Genomic DNA, 12,624 nt, shown 5'->3' with positions numbered 1-12,624 from the left:
ATGTCATGAAATGAAATCATTATCAGTGTCAGTGTTTTTCCCCTCCTAAAGATCTAATTACTACCCTCTCCATACGGCCAGATTTCCTCTCGGCTTTGAAGCCACGGCTCTGAAATAAATTCTCCTTGACATCATCTGTGGGGGAGGCCCAATCAATTTGATTGTCTTTGAATCCCTTCCTATCATTAACCAATCAGTAGCTGGGATGGCAATTGATCTCCTTCCACCGACACCTCAGTAATAGTGGCTTAATGCCGTTCTGCTTCAGCAGCTGCTGCCTTGTATTTGGGAGCTTGAGCTAATGTATTTAAAGTAGCAATTAGCCTCCCACCAGCCGCCCCCCACTTGCCTCAGCTAACGCTGAGGCGCAGGTCAACGTGCTGCCAGGCGGCTGCCTCCTACACACACATGCACACACTTGCGGGCTTCCTTGCATCATGAATCAGTTTTTCTGCTGTCGTTTAGACCATTTCAGAGGAATTGCCAAGGAGGTCAGCGATAACAGGCACCAGGGTTTGGAATGACTGAGAAAGAAACTCCAAAGAGCTACATTATTTTGTTTAAAGTGATGATAAGTTCTAGATTTCAAACAAATTGTAGATATCAACTGAATAAGATTTGGTGCAGTGTACTTCTTTAGTGGTGTAAAATAAAATGATGATATGTACCAATAGCAAAACTAGTGACGGGTTCTAGCCTATTCATTGTTTGCACAATCATTAGGCAAGTCTTATTTTTGAGGATTATTTTTATTAATGACCAACTACTGTTCTCTCGGTTAATCTAAAATGTTAATAAACCTCAAACATGAATGTTTAAGAAAAATAAAGTGAAGTTTTATTTTTCTTAGGAGGGAATATCTATATGCTGCGATGGACTGGCGACCTGTCCAGGGTGTATCCTGCCTTCCGCCCGATGACCACTGGGATAGGCTCCGGCACCCCCCCGCGACCCTGACGGAGAAGCGGCTTAGAAAATGGATGGATGGATGGATGGAATATCTATATGTGCACATTTATTGGGCAACTATAACAGTGCAGAATTATTATGCAGCTAAATGAAAAACCCACATTTTCCCATCTCACTTTATTTTCATCTGTTCAAGGGAGAATTATAAACAAACAACTCAAAGCTTTCCAATGAACATTTCTGACATAAAAAAAAAATAGTGACCAATATAGCCACCCTTCTTTTCAATAACAGTGATAAGCCTTCCATTCATGGAGTCTGTCAGTTTCTTGATCTGCTGACGATCAACCTTTTGTGCAACAGCAGCCACAGCCTCCCAGACCCTGTTCAGACAGGTGTACTGTTTTCCTTCACTGTAAATCTCCCGTTTAAGAATTGCCCACAAGTTCTCAGTTGGGTTGAGGTCAGGTGAGGAAGGGGGCCATGTCATAAGTTTTTCATCTTTAATGCCTTTACTGGCGAGCCATGCAGAGGAGTACTTGGATGCATGTGATGGAGCATTGTCCTGCATAAAAATCTTTTTGAAAGATGCAGATTCTTCCTGTACCACTGCTTAAAGAAAGTGTCTTCTAAAAACTGGCAGTAGGCTTGGGAGTTAATTTTGAGACCATCTTCAACCCGAAAAGGTCCAGCCAGCTCATCTTTAATAATACCAGCCCATACCAGTACCCCACCTCCACCTTGCTGGCGTCTGACTCGAAGTGGAGCTCCGTCCCGTTACTGATCCAGCCACGGGCCCGTCCATCTGGTCCGTCAAGAGTCACTCTCATTTAAACAGTCCATAAAACCTTTGAAAAATCTGATTCTTCTTGGACCAGTCTAGACACTTCAGCTTATGTGTCTTGTTCAGTGGTGGTCGGGTTTCAGCCTTCCTTACCTTGGCCGTTTCTCTGAGCGCTGAACATCTTATACTTCTTGATACTCCAGCTAGGTTGCAGTTCTGGAATATGACAGAACTGGAAGATAATGGGTTCCTGGTAGCTTCACGCTTGATTCTTATCAAATCTTTGGCAGTTCATTTGCATCTTTTTTTCTCAGCACGTTTCTTGCGACCCTGTTGACTATTTGCAACAAAACGTTTGATGGTTCTGTGATCACGCCCCAATATCTTAGCAATTTCAAGAGTTCTGCATCCCTCTGAGAGACTTTTGGTCATTTTTGACTTTTCAGAGTCAGTTCAATCTTTTTTTTGGCCCATTTTGCCTAAAGAAAAAAGCTGCCTAATAATTATGCACACCTTGGTATAGGGTGTTGACCTCCTTAGGCCACACCCTCCCTCATTACACAGATACACATCACCTGCTATGCTTAAATCCATTAAGGATTCAAGTTTATCCAGCTTGGAGTTAGAAAATATGCCTAAAAATGATAATATGGTCAAAATACTCACTTGCCTAATAATTGTGCACACAGTGTACGCTAATAAAGAACACAGAGACCTCAAATATGTGGAAAGACGCAAACACATTCAAAACCTCACTGTAATATCACACATTTAAGCATTAAGTGAGTAAGTATTTTACAGGAATAATACTGTAATAATTAGTAATAATTAGTGCACATTTTATAACAAATACATGATGAAGTTTACAAGTAATTCTAATTTAAAAGTACTGAGTACAAGAATGTGTTGCCATTATTTTACTACTAAAATGACAAGTATAATTTATTAACAATGAGAAAATCACATTTAATTTGTTGTTAGTTAATCCCTAAAATACTACAGATTCACAATAGGATGTTTGTCTGAGCTTTCTTTTTCTTATATGCATGAGTTAATATATTAGCTCACAGTAACTGTTCTTCACTGGTGGGGACCCCTATGGACCCTCACAGAGCAGGTACTTGGTACTCAGTTATTTGGGTGGTGGATCCTTTTTTAGCACTTCAGTAGCACTGATGTGGTGCTGTGTTAATGTGTGTTGCCTGGTCTGAGTGGATTAGACACAACAGTGCTGCTGGAGTTCTTAATCTCGTCAGTGTCACTGCTGGACTGAGAATAGTAGCAGAGTCCTGTGGGCAACATCCTGTGACCACTGATGAAGGACTAGAGGATGACCAACACAAACTGTGCAGCAGCAGATGAGCTATCCTCTCTGACTTTACATCTACAAGGTGGACCAACAAGGTAGGAGTATCTAATAGAGTGGACAGTGAGTGGAAACTGCTGTGTCTGATCCACCCAGACCAGTGCAACACACACTAACACACAACGCAAATAGTACCTGCTCTGTGAGGGTCCATGGGGGTCCTGACCACTGAAGAACAGGGTAAATGGGGGCTAACAAAGTATCAGAGAAACAGATGGACTACAGTCTGTAACTGTAGAACTACAAAGTGCACCTATACAGTAAGTGGAGCTGATAAAATGGACAATGAGTGTAGAAACAAGGAGGTGGTCATAATGTTATGCCTGATCAGTGGAGTGTTTCAGCTCTGTCCCTCAGACTGTTCTTCTACTCACAGCTCCTAAGCTCTGTTAAACTTAATAGGTATTTAATAGGTATCGTCTTTTGTACAAATCAACGCCTGCAGCTAATAACGAGGCTGAACTAAAATTCTCTGCCAGGGCTCTTAACTGAACCTGGACTCGAACCCAAGTAACTCAAGACTTGACCCGAACTCGCATTAATCGACTCAGAGCACCTCTGGAATATAGCACATGGTTCTCAAATTGAATCTCTTGTTGGGCCGCACCACTAATCCATCAGGTTCCACCTAATGGAGGCCGATGGGCAGAGTGAAGCACGGTTATTGTCACGCAAGTGCTAGAGCTATAAGTCATTGAGACGCACAGCTGCACCCAGCTTCTCTGCGTCTGCTGCCCACTTTGCTCCAGGCCTTTGGAGCCGCCTTTAGCCTGGCTACACTGTGCATTAGTTCAGGGCTTCCTCTTTCTTCAACAAGACCAAGGTCCAACACAAGGCCAAAGATATAAAGCCGAAATTCTTTCTTGGGCAACTGGGCTGCGTACACAAATACTCACTATCACGAGGCCCTGTTAGCTTTCTCTCAGCGTTAGCTGCCTCTCCTGCCAGTGTCTCTTTCCCTGCGGTTTCCCCCCTAATGATTAAAGAACTCTTAATGCACTTCATTTAAGCGAAATGAAACACGCTTTCTTCATTTCACGCCGGGAAGCAGCAGTCCAAGCCAAGAAAGAAAGCACCCCAGAGAGAGAGAGCGAGAGAGAGAGAGAGAGAGAGAGAGAGAGAGCTACACTGTGTAAAGTAGGATCAAGTGCCTTTGGAAATGACTGTGCAATTACGTATTTGTTGACAGGCTGTTTCAATAGAGAGACCGCCTCACAGAGGCAATGGGCTCCCACCGTAAGTGAGTAAATCCAGCCTGGAAGACATTCCGATGTTTGCCGCAGAACAATTTCCCCCCTTTTTCTTCTCAAGCAAACTTCACTTCAGCAGTAAATAGACTTGCTCAGCGCTCGCAGATTTCATAAAATATTTGACTCTCCCACTGGAGCTTAATCTCCACTGATTGGATCTGTTCTGTCCCGTTGGTTGAGAATGCTAAGAAAACTGTCCTGCCTGTGCAAACAGCTTTAACGTTCTCTCAACACTAATCCTCTGCTCACACGTTCCCCCATGCCAGCGGACCAGATCTGAGGGCACTCTGCCCAAAGCGAGCGGAAAGATTCAGAAACGTCGATGTCAAGCTGCCTGGTTTTCTTTTCTACCTACATTTTTCTACTTCTGACATTTCCATCGTTGACTATTCCCATCAGCCGATTTGTCTTTGCCTGATTTTCTCCACAAGTTGGCGGGGGAGGAGGTCGGTTTGAGTGGCAGGTGTTGAGGACCTTCTCTTTTTCTTAGAATTTTTACTGTTTCCCTTCTGTCAAATATGCCAACAGAGACGGATGTTGGAGGCGTTTCTGCGGGCAACCGTTCCACTCCAACCACACTGATGTCAGAGGTTGGCGCGGGGTCGCAGGATAGCCGGTGGGCAGGATTACTGCGCTTGACTGGCAGGGCCTAAAGCCAGTAGAACAGGGTCCCACTTTGCTGACTGTTACAGATCAGTGAGCAAATGAACGTCTTAGGCAAGAAACGTACTGCAAATATTCAAATACAAACAATTCATGACGCTACATTTGAAAATATATCACCTGAAATTTTCTGACACACAAGCTGGATGACAGCAATATATTCCAAGACGATTTTAGCCCCAGCTTTCTGGATGAAGATTGAATGTGTGAACCCCAGAAGATTAGCAACTAATCGCTGCTCTTGCCCATCAGAACTACAACAGGTCAAAGATGCTGCTTATTCAGTCCACAAAGCTCTACAACGTTTTTCATGGTGTTTGAAATTATCGGCAACATATCTTGGAGTGGGATACAGCAAGTAGTTTGAAATGTGTTCATAAACAGCCAATGAGAGCACAAGAGGCAGCTCCCTGAGAACACGACTGTAGGGGTTCTGTAACTGCTCCTCTTCCACTCCATTCTGAGTTTTTATTTATTTCTTTTTGGCCTCGCCATGTCTGGCATTTACATGGCAGTAGTTTTAAAGCAGATGCTATTTGCACTATGTATAAATAGAATGAGGTTGCTATGTACACTAAATGTAAATAGTATGTTTCTTTCTATCTACACTTGATGTTCCTAGTAACATCAAGCTATTCAAATTTGCATAATTACATGCTATTTTGTACTAATCTCAAGCTACAACCGCTGACTGGTCGACACACTTGACCCAAGGCGTCAGTGGACAGTTAACGGACCTGCTAATCACCAGCTTTTCAACATAGAGGAATGGAAAAATAATCACAGAAGACATTAAATGTTGGATTTTTCATTGTTGATTTATTTGTCAGTGCAGTTCAAGGCTGGATTACAAAGTTTCTATAAGAGATATGATCGCAACTCAGACCTCACTGAAAGAGCTTGTAGCTTCTTAAACTCCTTGCAACCACTAGTGCTTCCAAAATGCACTTCGTCCTATTCTTCATAGCTTTCGTATTTCATAAGCTATATTCTAAAGGTGTGTGTCGTGTGCGGCTGTAACTGTCTTCTTTCCTGTCAAATAGATGGTGATGTCATTTTTAAACCCTTATAATAAAAGAAGCTGAACTCACAATGTTTTAGTAAGTAAGTAAACATCCTCTGCAAGGAACTAACTTAAATATGGCATCTCAGTGCATGTTTTCTATTTATTTGTTTAACATAATAATACACAAAAAAATGTGTAAACTATATTTTCACACAAAATGTGTTAAATTCAGCAAATGTGAAGTATATTCTGTATATATGTGCAGTAAAATGTACAGAAGTGTAGAAGATATTAAAAATAATTTCACTTAGAATAGTAAAAAAAAAGTGATTTGACCGAAACTTTTGCACACAAGTGTACTGTGGGCAGGAAGAATGAGAAAAACAAAAAGTTAAAGTTATGTTTATTTTCAAAATACAATGAGGTTTCAAGATCAGACAGAAGGATGAAAAATGTGGGCCTTGTCCAGATATTATGTATGTATGTATATTTTTGCATCGCTTTATAGGCTTTATGAAATTAAATAAATAAATAAAGCAAACTTGATGCTATGAATTACTTCAGAGCACTGAATAATCATAGGAAAGACAAATGGACCATAAACATTTTTCATGCCTGCCAGCTTTCTGATATTATCTCAATCATGTCATCTTCTTTTGGGTTCACTCGCTATGGCAGTATGCTTTAGCCTGGAATAATAAACATTAGGTTTAAGTTTTTAAGTTTGCTGTGTGTGTTTTTTTTTTAACCTTCTTTGTCCATCTCATTTGTCTGATTTGCCTGTGATGAACATATGTGTACTTTACAGTGAAGCGGGTTTTAGTATTGGTTAATTATGTAAATTCTGCTTTCTGGTTGATTGCTATTATTTTGTATCACTAGACGGTGAAGCATTGGAATAGTTAGAGTGATGACTGTACAGCTGACAGGAAAGGCAATATTATTCATATTGTACATATACACCAATCAGGCATAACATTCTGACCACCTCCTTGTTTCTATGCTCATTGTCCATTTTATCAGCTCCACTTACTATATAGATTCATTTTGTAGCTCTTTCTTTTTACTTTTACCCTGTTTTGCAGTGGTCAGGACCCCCATGGTCCCTCACAGAGCAGGTACCATTTGAGTGGTATATCATTCTCAGTACTGCAGTAACACAGATGTGGTTGTGGTGTGTTAGTGTGTGTTGCGCTTGTACGAGTGGATCAGCCACAGCAGTGCTGCTGGAGTTTTTAAACACCTCAGTGTCACAGCTGGGTTGAGAATCAACCAATTAAATCAACCAATCTCTAATCAAAAATATCCAGCCAACAGCGTCCTGTGACCACTGATGAAGGACTAGAGGATGACCAACATAAACTGTGCAGCAGCAGATGAGCTGTCGTCTCTGATTTTCCAACTACAAGGTGGACTGACAAGGTAGGAGTGTCCAACAGAGTGGACAGAGAGTAGACACAGTGTTTAAAAAACCCCAGCAGCACTGCTGTGTCTGATCCACTTGTACCAGCAGAACACACACTAACACACACCACCGTCAGTGTTACTGCAGTGCTGAGAATGATCTGCCACCCAAATAGTTCCTGCTCTCTGAGGGACCATGGGGGTCCTGACTGCTGAAGAACAGGGTAAAAGGGGGCTAACAAAGTATCAGAGAAACAGATGGACTACAGTCTGTAACTGTAGAACTACAAAGTGCAGCTATACAGTAAGTGGAGCTGATAAAATGGACAATGAGTGTAGAAACAAGGAGGTGGTCATAATGTTATGCCTGATCAGTGTACATAGCAATGCTATGACATGACAGGACATTAATGCATTTGAAAATTCTACCAAGTTTTTTCACAAAACCATCTTTACTGCCTATGTCACTACTTTGAACTTTGTTTTGGAAAATCCCAAAACTGCCTAAAACTACACCCCTGCAAGAGTCCAAGTTTATGCATTAAATCTCCCTCATTACATCTGCCTGCAGTTTTACATACATCCAATTTATTCAAGATTTACAGGGACTTTTAAAAGTAATGGACTCAAACAGCACAACCTCAAACGACGTCTGGATTAGTGGCCGCAGAAGTCTGTATAAAAATATGGTTTGAAAGAAAAACACAGGTTGCTTTTTACTATGTCATAGTCTGCACACGACCGTCCTCCTGATCAAGAGTATTAACCGCCTCATATATTTTTAGAGTGCCCAGGGCTCCAGCAACGGGGCTGGAAAATAGAAAGCCACAATCATGTTCATGAGCCTACAGGTAGAAGTAACTCAGCCTGAAGTTTCTTTCCAGCATGACGGGGCTTGGGGTGAACTGCGGAAAGGGGGGGCGGTGTTAAAATGCTATTTGGTTTTACAAGCTTTAGCTTCGATTGGAAAGTTATTGCGAGCTTTATTAAACTGCAGCTGTTCTGAGGGGACGAGTCACGAAGCTTTCGCCAATGTTTTATTACCCCCCCCCCCCCCCTAAAATTAAGGCAGGAAACTAAATTGTTTAGAAGTCTGAATCGACAGGCCGGGAAAGGATTAGCGAATCAGTGCAGGCTGTGTATGGTTGGGGTTATGCATGAGCCAAGTTACATCTCCATGAGCTTGAGGGTTGAGACAAAAAGCCCATTATGCTTTGCTACTCGCGTACACTCTCTTTCACAACACACTGATAGAGAGTACGTGTGTACCTGTGGATCTCCGTGAGCCAGGTAGAAGTCACATCCACCATCTAGCATGAGACAAAAAGCCCATTATGCGTCACTCATAGGCACTTACATGGACATATGTGTGTGGAGACAGGGCTCTCAGTTGACTCAGGTGAGTCACATTCAGTTGAGTGGCTGTCAAAACCATCAGAAACCACAGTCCCATGAGGAACAGAGCCAGCAAACCCCCTCAGCCCTGCACCTCCACCACCGCCCCACGGCCTCGTGTTGCTGCCGGTTGCTATAAACATTCAGTGCAATTTGCATCGACTATGCAATACTGTAATATTTCCTTCGAGATCTTATCTGCTGGGTTTCTGGCGGCGTGCCGCGCATTCACAGATCTCATGTGGCCGTGCCCTTGAAAAGGTGAGTGCTTTAAAACCCGCAGGCAGGAGGACGGGTGCTCCTGCCAAACAATAGCAAGCGTGATTTCATAAGCACTTAACTGTGATGAAACCAAAAGGCATGAGGAGGAATGAAAGAGATGCACAGGTGTGTATTTCGGGCTGTATATGTGTGTGTGTTTGTGTGTGTGTGTATGTGTGTTTATGCCGTGCTCTGATTTTTACCTTTTTTCCCATACTTGAGCGATGAGGGTGAAGAAAACTGAGAAAATCATTAATCAAGTATTGAATGCAATGAGGCTGGTCATTTCTGAATGCGCTCAAACTTCACAACAGCTCTGCTTTAATGCAATATAATTCTCAACAAGAAAAATAAGCTAGATGTCCATCATCACATCGCTACAATGAGTGAAATCAAATGGGCATCCTCTATTATTATTAGCAAAGCCCATTCCTGCCAGTTGAAGGTAAAAAAAAATCACCTATTTTCTCCTTTTTTTGACAGCAGTTGCCTAAAAATGGGCCTTTAAATCTCAAAATGACAGTTTCCCTTTAAATACTGAAACATTGTGAGCTATTAAGACAAAATCCATTGTGGTGTTGTACAAAGTAAGGGAGTTATTTAATGACCAAGCTCTGTATATGTTGTATAATGCAATAATTGTTCCACATTTACTGTATTGAAATCTGGGGGAAAGCATGCAAAACAATTATAAATTCTATTTTTGTTCTACAGAAAAGAGCTGTAAGAATTATCACAAGAAAACATTACACAGATCCATCAAATACATTGTTTTATCGGTTGAAATGATTGAAATTCTATGATTTAGTTGACTTTAATATTTTATTGTTAATGTATAAGGCTCATAAAAACACATTACCTTCAAACATTCAATTAAATTTTGTTAAGAGAAAGAGCTGCTATAATCTTAAGGGGATAGAGATGTTTGTAAAGCCTAAATTCCGAACCAGTTTGAAGGAGCGGTGTACTTCAATTCAAGGAATAAGGTTATGGAATAACCTGGAGAGTGAAGTTAAAATGCTAGATCAATGCATGTGTTTAAAAGGGTGATAAAAGTTGGTTTGTTTAAAAAATATGGAATAGTATAATGTATATTTTTGTGAACTTTTGTACGAGAATGACTTTTGTTGTTTTTGTTTAGAGTTGTTTTTGTTTAGTTTGTCTTCTATAAATTATTAGTGTTCGAAATTATTTCAGGGAAAAAAGGGCCAGATATCATAAGAGTTTTGTCTTCTTTCTGCTGCCTTTCATTTCATTTGTGATTATTTGTATGATTGTTTAAAATGAAGTGAATAAATTTTCTAATAAAAAAAAAAGAATAAAAATTCTTGTCTTGTAATGATCGAAAGAACGAGATCGCGAATACAAGCGGCCGAAATGAGTTTCCTCCGCAGGGTGGCTGGACTCTCCCTTAGAGATAGGGTGAGAAGTTCGGTAATCCGGGAGGGACTCGGAGTAGAGCCGCTGCTTCTTCACGTCGAGAGGAGCCAATTGAGGTGGTTCGGGCATCTTGTTAGGATGCCTCCTGGACGCCTCCCTTGGGAGGTGTCACAGGCAAGTCCACCAGGGAGGAGACCCCGGGGAAGACCCAGGACACGCCGGTGTGACTATATCGCCCAGCTGGCCTGGGAGCGCCTCGGAATCCCTCCCAGGGAGCTAGTGGAAGTGGCTGGGGAAAGGGAGGTCTGGGCCTCATTGCTCAGGATGCTGCCCCCACGACCCGAACCCCGGAGAAGCGGAATATGATGGATGGATGGATGGGATAATAAAAATTCTGAGACACTATCTGAAATGTTGAGCTGTAATTAAGTAATAATTTTAGAATTACAATACTTAGCCACGATTTTAATTTAAAATATCAATAGTTTAGAAAATAAGTTATTATTTTGACTTAATATGCCATTGTTTTAAGAAAATGAGCAATTATTAAGTTACAAGTAAAGAAATAATTTGCAATAATAAATCATTAGTTTGAAAGTGAGAAAATAAGTTATTTCAGAATACTAAACTGCATTTTTTTAATGTCCTTAGTTTTTATTTAGACATAGTAAGTTATTATTTCCAGACACTAAGTCAGAATTTTAAATAAGGCATCACTTTGTGTTAAGTTTCTTTTTGAACATAGTGAGTCATTGTTTTTCAGATATTAATACACAACTTTGATAAATATGTCATTATTTTGCATTACTAAGTCATTATTTTGACTTAGTGTGTCAATATTTTGAGAATGAATCATTATGACATGGTCAGTAAATATGTAGAGACAAGTTATTTCAAGATAATAAGGTGAAAACATGAACAAAATGTCATTAATGTGAGATTCCAAGTCATACTTGTGACACTGTATCTATATATGTATCATAAGACATTTTGACTTAATAAGTAAAGTGAGAATGAAAGTAATTATTTCACGATACAAGTAAAACTTTGAACATACTTTCAACAAAAACAGGGAAAAACTCTTCTACCTGGTGGGAATAATTGCCAAATGTGGGTCGATTACTGTATGACAAACTATTCTGGAGGTCAGGGGTCACTAATAGGCAGACTCCAGTCTGAGTCTGGACCCAGATGCTGTGCTATGTGGACCTGGACCTATAACCGATAAGCTATGGAGAACTATTTAAATTTGACGGGGTGGTCCTATTTTAATTGACGTAACTTTTCTAACCTTTACGGTAGCTTCAGTGGCCCAGAGACTCAAAGACCAATCACATGCATTGTAAATATCACACATGACGTTACTCAGCCAATAAGATCTGTGCATTATGATGAGCACTGAGACTCGAGTGAGTGTTGCAAACACAGGGGAGGTTCAAGACGAGAAACAGCAGTCAGAGAAGAAAGTGAGTCAGAGTTATTTTACATGTCGTGCTCTAAAAAGAGAAAACTGGCAATAAAGATTGTTGAAATATGAATGAGTTGTACTTTATTTGATTTGATATTCAGTTGTTGACTGTATAAGATGTTGATATAACTGCTAGGCTGCTTCAGTTTACAGTATATGGCACTGAATCATGATGCAGGTTAGACATTATGATGTTCCGGAACTTTACTTGGGGAAATTTTCTCTAACGGGACCTTATTGAACTTTAATTCTAGTGTAAGGAAAAAAAATAAAAATGATCAACAACATGTCTGCTACTACCAGTTTTGTTCTGCAACATACTTTTGTCCAACAGTACATGCATTACAAAAAGAGGAAACTTCTGTAAATTAGATTCATCCATCCATCCATCCATCCATCCATCCATCCATCCATCCATCCATCCATTATCTTCCGCTTCTCCGGGGTTCAGCAAATTGTTTCATTAACCTGCACAAAGTCTTGGTACCTGCACACATACCACTCAAGTTATGACGTTTCCCTATAGCTGCGAGACCATCAGTGGATGTGCACTGAATCCAGGGCAGCATGGAACAAATGCCCCAGACTGCATCTCCTAAACACATTAGCGTGTGGCCAAATTTATCTTTCCTACAGAGTGGGTGGTAATGATTTGATTTCCCTAATATTGTCAGACAAGATGCTTCCTGATTAGGCCTCGATGAAAAGAGAAGTCGGCGTGTTATGACCAAGTCTGCA

This window comes from Pygocentrus nattereri, chromosome 7 (genome assembly GCF_015220715.1).
Source record: "Pygocentrus nattereri isolate fPygNat1 chromosome 7, fPygNat1.pri, whole genome shotgun sequence".
Taxonomy (NCBI): Eukaryota; Metazoa; Chordata; class Actinopteri; order Characiformes; family Serrasalmidae; genus Pygocentrus; species Pygocentrus nattereri.
The sequence above is the reverse complement of the archived record's forward strand: the minus strand, read 5'-3'. Positions refer to the sequence as shown.